Source organism: Geospiza fortis, unplaced genomic scaffold (genome assembly GCF_000277835.1).
Source record: "Geospiza fortis unplaced genomic scaffold, GeoFor_1.0 scaffold58, whole genome shotgun sequence".
Taxonomy (NCBI): Eukaryota; Metazoa; Chordata; class Aves; order Passeriformes; family Thraupidae; genus Geospiza; species Geospiza fortis.
Window position 1 is genome coordinate 3,056,016 of NW_005054359.1, and position 6,324 is coordinate 3,062,339.

Consider the following 6,324-nt stretch of genomic DNA (forward strand, 5'->3'; position numbering starts at 1 on the left):
CGATCCCCTGGTGCTTCCCTTATAAGTTTATCTCCTCCCTCTAGTGCTGCCCAGTTCCCCTGTCTATCATTGTAACCACCCCCTTTTATTTCGAGAACCTTCTGTGTCAGTTATCCCTTACTTGAGATATGATTTGCCTCCAGAGCCTTTTCCCTCCCATATGGAATACTTATTGGTTCGGTTGTGTCCCTTGCTCCTCCCCTGGGCTTTGTTTAGTGGTTCCCTCGTGTCTCCTCCTGTCACGCCCATCCCCTTTATCAGTGCCTCCCCAAGCGGTCCTTCCCTGACGCTGTTACTGGTCCTGCGTGGGACAATTAGGGGTCTTGGCGTTCCATACGAGTGTCCGCTCTCTCCTTCCTTAGCCTCGGGACTTTGTAGCCACGCTGTCACCTGTACCACCCACGCCACAAAGGGCACCACTACTCGGGGTTCTCACGAAGAACCTGGGAGTGGCAGGTCTCGTAGTCTCCTCCGGCCACACACTGGGAGCGGCTAGCTGGCATTTGTCCAGCTCCTGTGGCCGCAGGGCAGGCTGCAATTCAGAACGTCTCTTTATTTGGTTTACTGAACTGAATTAGTTCAGAAGTGTCTTATGAGAACAACAGCAGGACTTAGCTCAGATTACATGGGAGAAAGAGGAAAAAATGGATTGTGCCTGTAAAGATACCTCCATCTGAAAGTCTCACTAAGAAAAAGGGCCAGAAAATGGCAGGGTGGGGGTGTGAAGGAAGGTGGGGGAGGAGTAACAAATAGTAGAAATCTAAGCAATTAACCTAGAATAATGAGACCATTATCTTACATGTACTGATTAAAAACAAAGCAAATTAGTATTAGTAATTAGTAGAATTATGTATTTTCAATCAAAATGGTAATTCCTTTTTGTAGAAAAAATTGATGAATTTTCTCCTACCTACTTCAAAACACAAAAGGACAGGTTTATAATCACCTTTTTCTATCTAACATGTGACAACATGACTGTAGATCAATAGTGGCTTAATATGGTTCTTCCCCTCTTCTCTACAGCATCTGTTTAGGGCTTTTTTCTCCCTTAGTATTTTTGTATTGGGAAAAGCCTCCTCTGGTGAAATTCATACTAATACAAAGCACTAGAACAAGATCTGTGCAGCTCCTGCTTATGGTGTCTTCTGAAGAACAGATGTAAAGGACCAGCAAGAGAGGGTCAGACATGTTCATTGCTTCAAAGCTTTAGCCTTCAGATTTTAAAAGAAATTATAAATCTCTGTTACATCTATTAAGAAGTAAAAGTAAAGCCTTGAGTCTTTATGACAATGTATTTATTTCATAGATTATACCCAAGTATGGAAAAACAAATCCACTAATTTCTTGGATGTGAATTTTTCCCCTTAATTTCATTTATCTTTTCATTTTCTCATACACGTGTATTTATAGGTGTGTGTGAGGATAGAGAAGAGGTCAGCAATCAGCTGAACAAACCACAGAGAACATCCCTACTTGGAAGAACTTTAAGCAAAATGATGACATTGTCATAAATGACTTTTATTTTCCCAATAGGGAGGAAATTTGCACCACCTTTGATTTACATATTATTTATTTTACATTAATATGTAAAATAATTTACATATTATTTTACAGCATACTGTCTATGCTGTAATCAGGCCAAATGAAGAGTACTGTCACAAGGTTCTCATCACACTCCATCCCTCAGTGGAAGCTCAATACCATCACAGAATGTTTTTTCTCCTCAGACCTGACACATCAGCTCTGCACTTAGTCATTCTTACACCAGCTCAACCAAAACTGTCAGTGGTATCTACCATCAGTCCAGGATGTTTCAGCCTTGCCAGAGCTATATCTGTCCCCCATAGAAGAACTATTTTTCACTTATATTAATCAAAAAAGAAACCCAGAACTAGCATTCTTCTCCGTCCCGTTAAATTTATAAGGTGCATTTTGGAATTTCGCCTAATAGATATTCATAGTAATCAGATTCCCCTGCTTTTTGGACACTGATAGTCAAAAGCAGTTTTAATTTCAGCTGTGTGAAAGACTCATGTTTCCAAATATGCACTCATCTTAACAAGGGAGCTGCGTAAAAAATTATTGCAATGCATGTACATGTCTTCCCTCTTTTTCTTTAGAGACATTAAGGAATAGTAATGAAATTGTTTCTGGTCACATTACTGAGAAAGATTAAAACGGGAAACGTAGTAATTTGGAGATGCATTTATGTCAGACCTCCCAGCTTGTTCTTTCCCTATAGATACAAATTTGGAGCCTACACTTAAAATGTATATGTTTATCTCTTTCACATTCAGTAACTGCAAAGAGCTTTGACCTCTCAAAGGTGGCAATAAATAGAAATACATTTAGATGCATGGCTCATCAGTATGGGTCCAAAGCTCTCATTCAATCAAAGGTTAGAATAAAACTTCACATACTGTTTTCTCCACTGGTATATATACTGATTTCTCAGTGTGTTGCCTCTGTATTATATTTTAAAAGGAAACTTGTTTTTTGCTGCTTTTGTAAGCAATCGAGGGGTGCTTGCCACTCAGGGACCTTTTGTGAAATATGCAGAGATCTGCCACAGATTGTAAATGGGGTCTTTGACTTTTTCTTGGCCTGTTGAACTATCTTGATGATACGGACACCTTTTATTTTATTGCAAAATAACTTCAAGATGTAGAAAAGTTTCAGGAAAAAGTAGAAAGTTTATATAAAGTTTCAAGGAAAATGAAAAGGAAGAAAAGGAGTCTGACAAGACCACCTAGAGTTCATACTCATACTACAAATGTTGCTCCTGTACAACATGATCTAGTGTCCTGCATGCTTGAGACTATTTGACAGCGCTTTGGTTCTTAAAGGATCACATGTATCCTTCAAGAACTAAAGCACTGTCAAATAGTCTGAAATCAACTACTATTTGTCATAAAAGGAGCATCTGTATAATAAGAAAACCCCCAGACATTTAACATGTATATCTCTATGCTTAGCCAGACAATAAACAGTCCTGTCCAATGATGCCTGAACTAACTCTTCACCAGAAAATGCATGTCAGAATGGCTCTTTCCTTGCATTGTTAACTGAAATGGTTTTCCAATAACAAGCCATGCCTGGAAGAAAATAAAAGAATGAGTGGTTGTAGCATTGTGTGTTCTATACGGTTTGTATTGTAAAGTTGGTTATTTTTTAAAAGTTAAGCTTTGCGTTTGACCCTCGGTTCCCCCCATGTTCTCCCTCATAATGGTTTGTTCCTGAGTTGTTTGTCCCTTAGTCTCCCGCCAGTTACCTGTCCATCATTGCAACCACCCCCCCCTTTATTTTGAGAATTTTCTATGTCAATCATCCCTTACTTAAGATATGATTTGTCTCCTGAGCCTTTTCCCTCCCCTGTGCCATTCTTATTGGTTCAGTTGTGTCCCTCGCTCCTCCCCTGGGCTTCGTTCATTGGTCCCTCGTGTCTCCTCCCATCACACCCTTCACCTTTATAATTGCCTCCCCAACGGTTCTTTCTCTGATGCCATCACTGGCCCTGCCTGGGTCAATGAAGCGCCTTGGCATGCATATGTGTGTCCACTCCTTCCTTCCTTCGCCTCAGTGCTTCACAGTCCTGCTCTTGCCTGCGTCACCACGTCGCAGACAGAGCCACTACTCGGGGGTTCTCGCCGAGGACCTGGGAATGGCGGAATTTGCAGTCTCCACCGGTCACTCCGGGAGCAGCTAGCTGGTGCCCATCAGCTCCAGTGGCCGCGGGACGAGACTGCAAGCGGTGTTGATGGATACCTTGGATATTAGTGATTGCCTTTTAAGTATTAAAATATATATTTTATTTTGTTCTTCAGAAATTGAACCTGAAAAAAAATACAATGACAGAAACTATTAGCATGTTGGCAGCAGTAGAAATTATATTAATCTAGCTCATAAAAAGTTGTTCAAAAGTAGCAACAGAATATACTGTTGAGAGAACAGGAATATCCAAGGATATTCAGCTGTGTTCCCCTCACAGAAATGTAATCAGTCAGGCAATTTTCTGCCCATGGAGGACTCACCAGGTATGCCACTCTTTTACCGTGTGTCAGCAGTTATATTAAGTATTACTCACTCCATGGCTGTCATGGAGATGCTGTGGCAGAAATGCCATGCTGATATTTTTCTTAATGTTATGAGGTTTCCTGACAGAACCCAAAATCATTTAAAGACAGACATTATATGGAAATAAAGCTATGAGTCTCTCATATAAACAAACCTGAGTATTCTTGAAGGCATTAACCTAACATAAACACTGGCTGTTGTCATTCATGGATTTGGTCTAAAAGTAGTGTTTAAGCCAGATGCAGCAGAACATTTTATATTTGACATTATTTTTTATATTATTTCCTTCCACCTCAGATATAAAATATTAAAATATCAAAATAAGACTACTTCCAACATACAATAATCACTGCTATATTTAGTCAGCTTTTGAATAAAAACAAAAGAAAAATACCTCAACCCCTGTAGTTCTTTTTATAGTACTATATTCCATGAGATTTCAAGGCAGAGTTGATTGGTCTTGCTCTAACAGAGATCTTGTGTGCCTTATGAGTGGAAACCTTCTGGTACAAAATCTCTGGTGAGAAATAAATAATGTGGAACATGTAGGTGACATTTTGCAAGGTCAGGTTTCCAACCTGTTACTATAATTTAAAGGGTAATTCCTCCACTCTTTTCTATTCATTGCTGTTTGGCTATTGCAAATGTTCTCACGTGTGAAATTAATTCACGATTGCCCTTTATTTGAAAAGAAAAAAAATGAAGGGAAAAAATAGCCATATACTAGAAATTTCAAAGCTGCTTCTTCTATTACACACACTCAGATAAGGCAGGAGCAAATCCAAAGTAATCTATACAGTGACATTGTTATGAGCAACATGTTGTCAATTAAAAAAAATGGAAATGCATTTTCAAAAAATATAAAAATATATTTGAAAAATAAATTTAGGTATCAAAATTTATTTGAAAAAAAAAACAAAAACAAAGTTCTATTTATGCTATAGTAAAGTTTCTCTTTCAGGCAAAAGTTTTGTCTTGACAAGAAAATATACCTGTGAAGAACTCCCTTCAGTTCAGTGAAATACTTACATCATGGCTTTGCATCTTCTGAGTGGGCAAGGATTGAATTCTCAGGAGTGGGAGCATCATCCCAGTCTCTGTCATCAGCCTTCAATGATGGTCCTCAGAGTGTCACCAAACTGAAAGATTGGGAGGTCTGAGAAGTGTTCCCCCCAGAGAGAGGTGCTGGTGCAGTCCTCTGGGGCCCAGAAGAGTTCAAAGGTCTCACTTGGAAACACTGTTAATAGGGTTGTAAATTGTTTGGCTTTAGTTAGCAGTAAATTTCCACCCTAGCTCCAGTTTGGATCAGTACTTACTGGAATTTTTCTTGAAAAATCCAGTAAAAATAATATTATCTTGAAACATCCAGAAGTCTACTGATTATTTTTTGGTCCTAGTGAGGTCAGTGATAGCAGTCCTTGTATTTCCCTCCGTGGTCTAAAAAACATGAGACAGCTGATATAAAGATGAAACTATGGGATGACAACAAGCACGTATCACTGGCCCAACTCAGCAAGAACATGAAAGAACCTGCAAATGACTGCTTTTGAAAATCCTAGATCAAAATGGCATGGGAAATTAGGGGAATGTGTAAATAAGAATTTTCAGTTCTTGCTACTGTATTTCCTTGGAAAAACTATGAAATACTCAACATTTTTTTCAAAATGCAAATTATTTGGCCCCAAAAATATAAACAAGGCAATCTCTTTATCCCCCCTAGTATTAACAGATTTCCTTTTTGTACACCTCAGATATATCCAGTTCAATTGAATCAGTCTTTAAATTCAGGCAGGAAAAATGTACCACCTTCAGAATCTTACACAGCAAGTACAGGGGTTTTCTGACATAAGCTTAATCTGTAAAAAATATTTTTGAATAAAGGCATATTGAAGTTCAATGATTCTTGGACTAGCATATTCACTTCTAAACTGAAAAAAAAAGTCAAAATAAAGTAAAAAAAAAACCTCGAGACAAAGGAAGAGGAAAAAAACCCAAGAAACTCAAATGGTCTATGTGCTGTAGGATTTGTAAGTTTCCACCAATGAGAGCTAAAGGAGAGAATAATTTTCACTTGCTATTGAAATGTTGATACCAATACTCCTGAAGGTAACTCTCTCCCACTGTTCCAGCATTCCCACTGCTCCACTGCTTTGTCTCTTTTGTGCTTATAACAAAAAATCTGAGGTAAAATGCAAACAGATAAGACACTGATTCTGCATGGAAAGAAACCAGGTAAGAAAATGGGAGCAC

The 6,324-nt window shown here is 38.7% G+C and overlaps 1 long non-coding RNA gene across 1 annotated transcript; it reads right to left on the reverse strand.

Moving 5' to 3' along the window:
- Nucleotides 1-3,759: 3,759 nt before the first annotated feature.
- On the reverse strand, nucleotides 3,760-5,182 carry LOC115948206. The gene is made up of 3 exons (XR_004082053.1): nucleotides 5,104-5,182; nucleotides 4,469-4,591; nucleotides 3,760-3,833 (listed from the first exon to the last, which is right to left on the reverse strand). It is a non-coding gene; the product is annotated as an uncharacterized LOC115948206 (long non-coding RNA).
- Nucleotides 5,183-6,324: the final 1,142 nt, after the last annotated feature.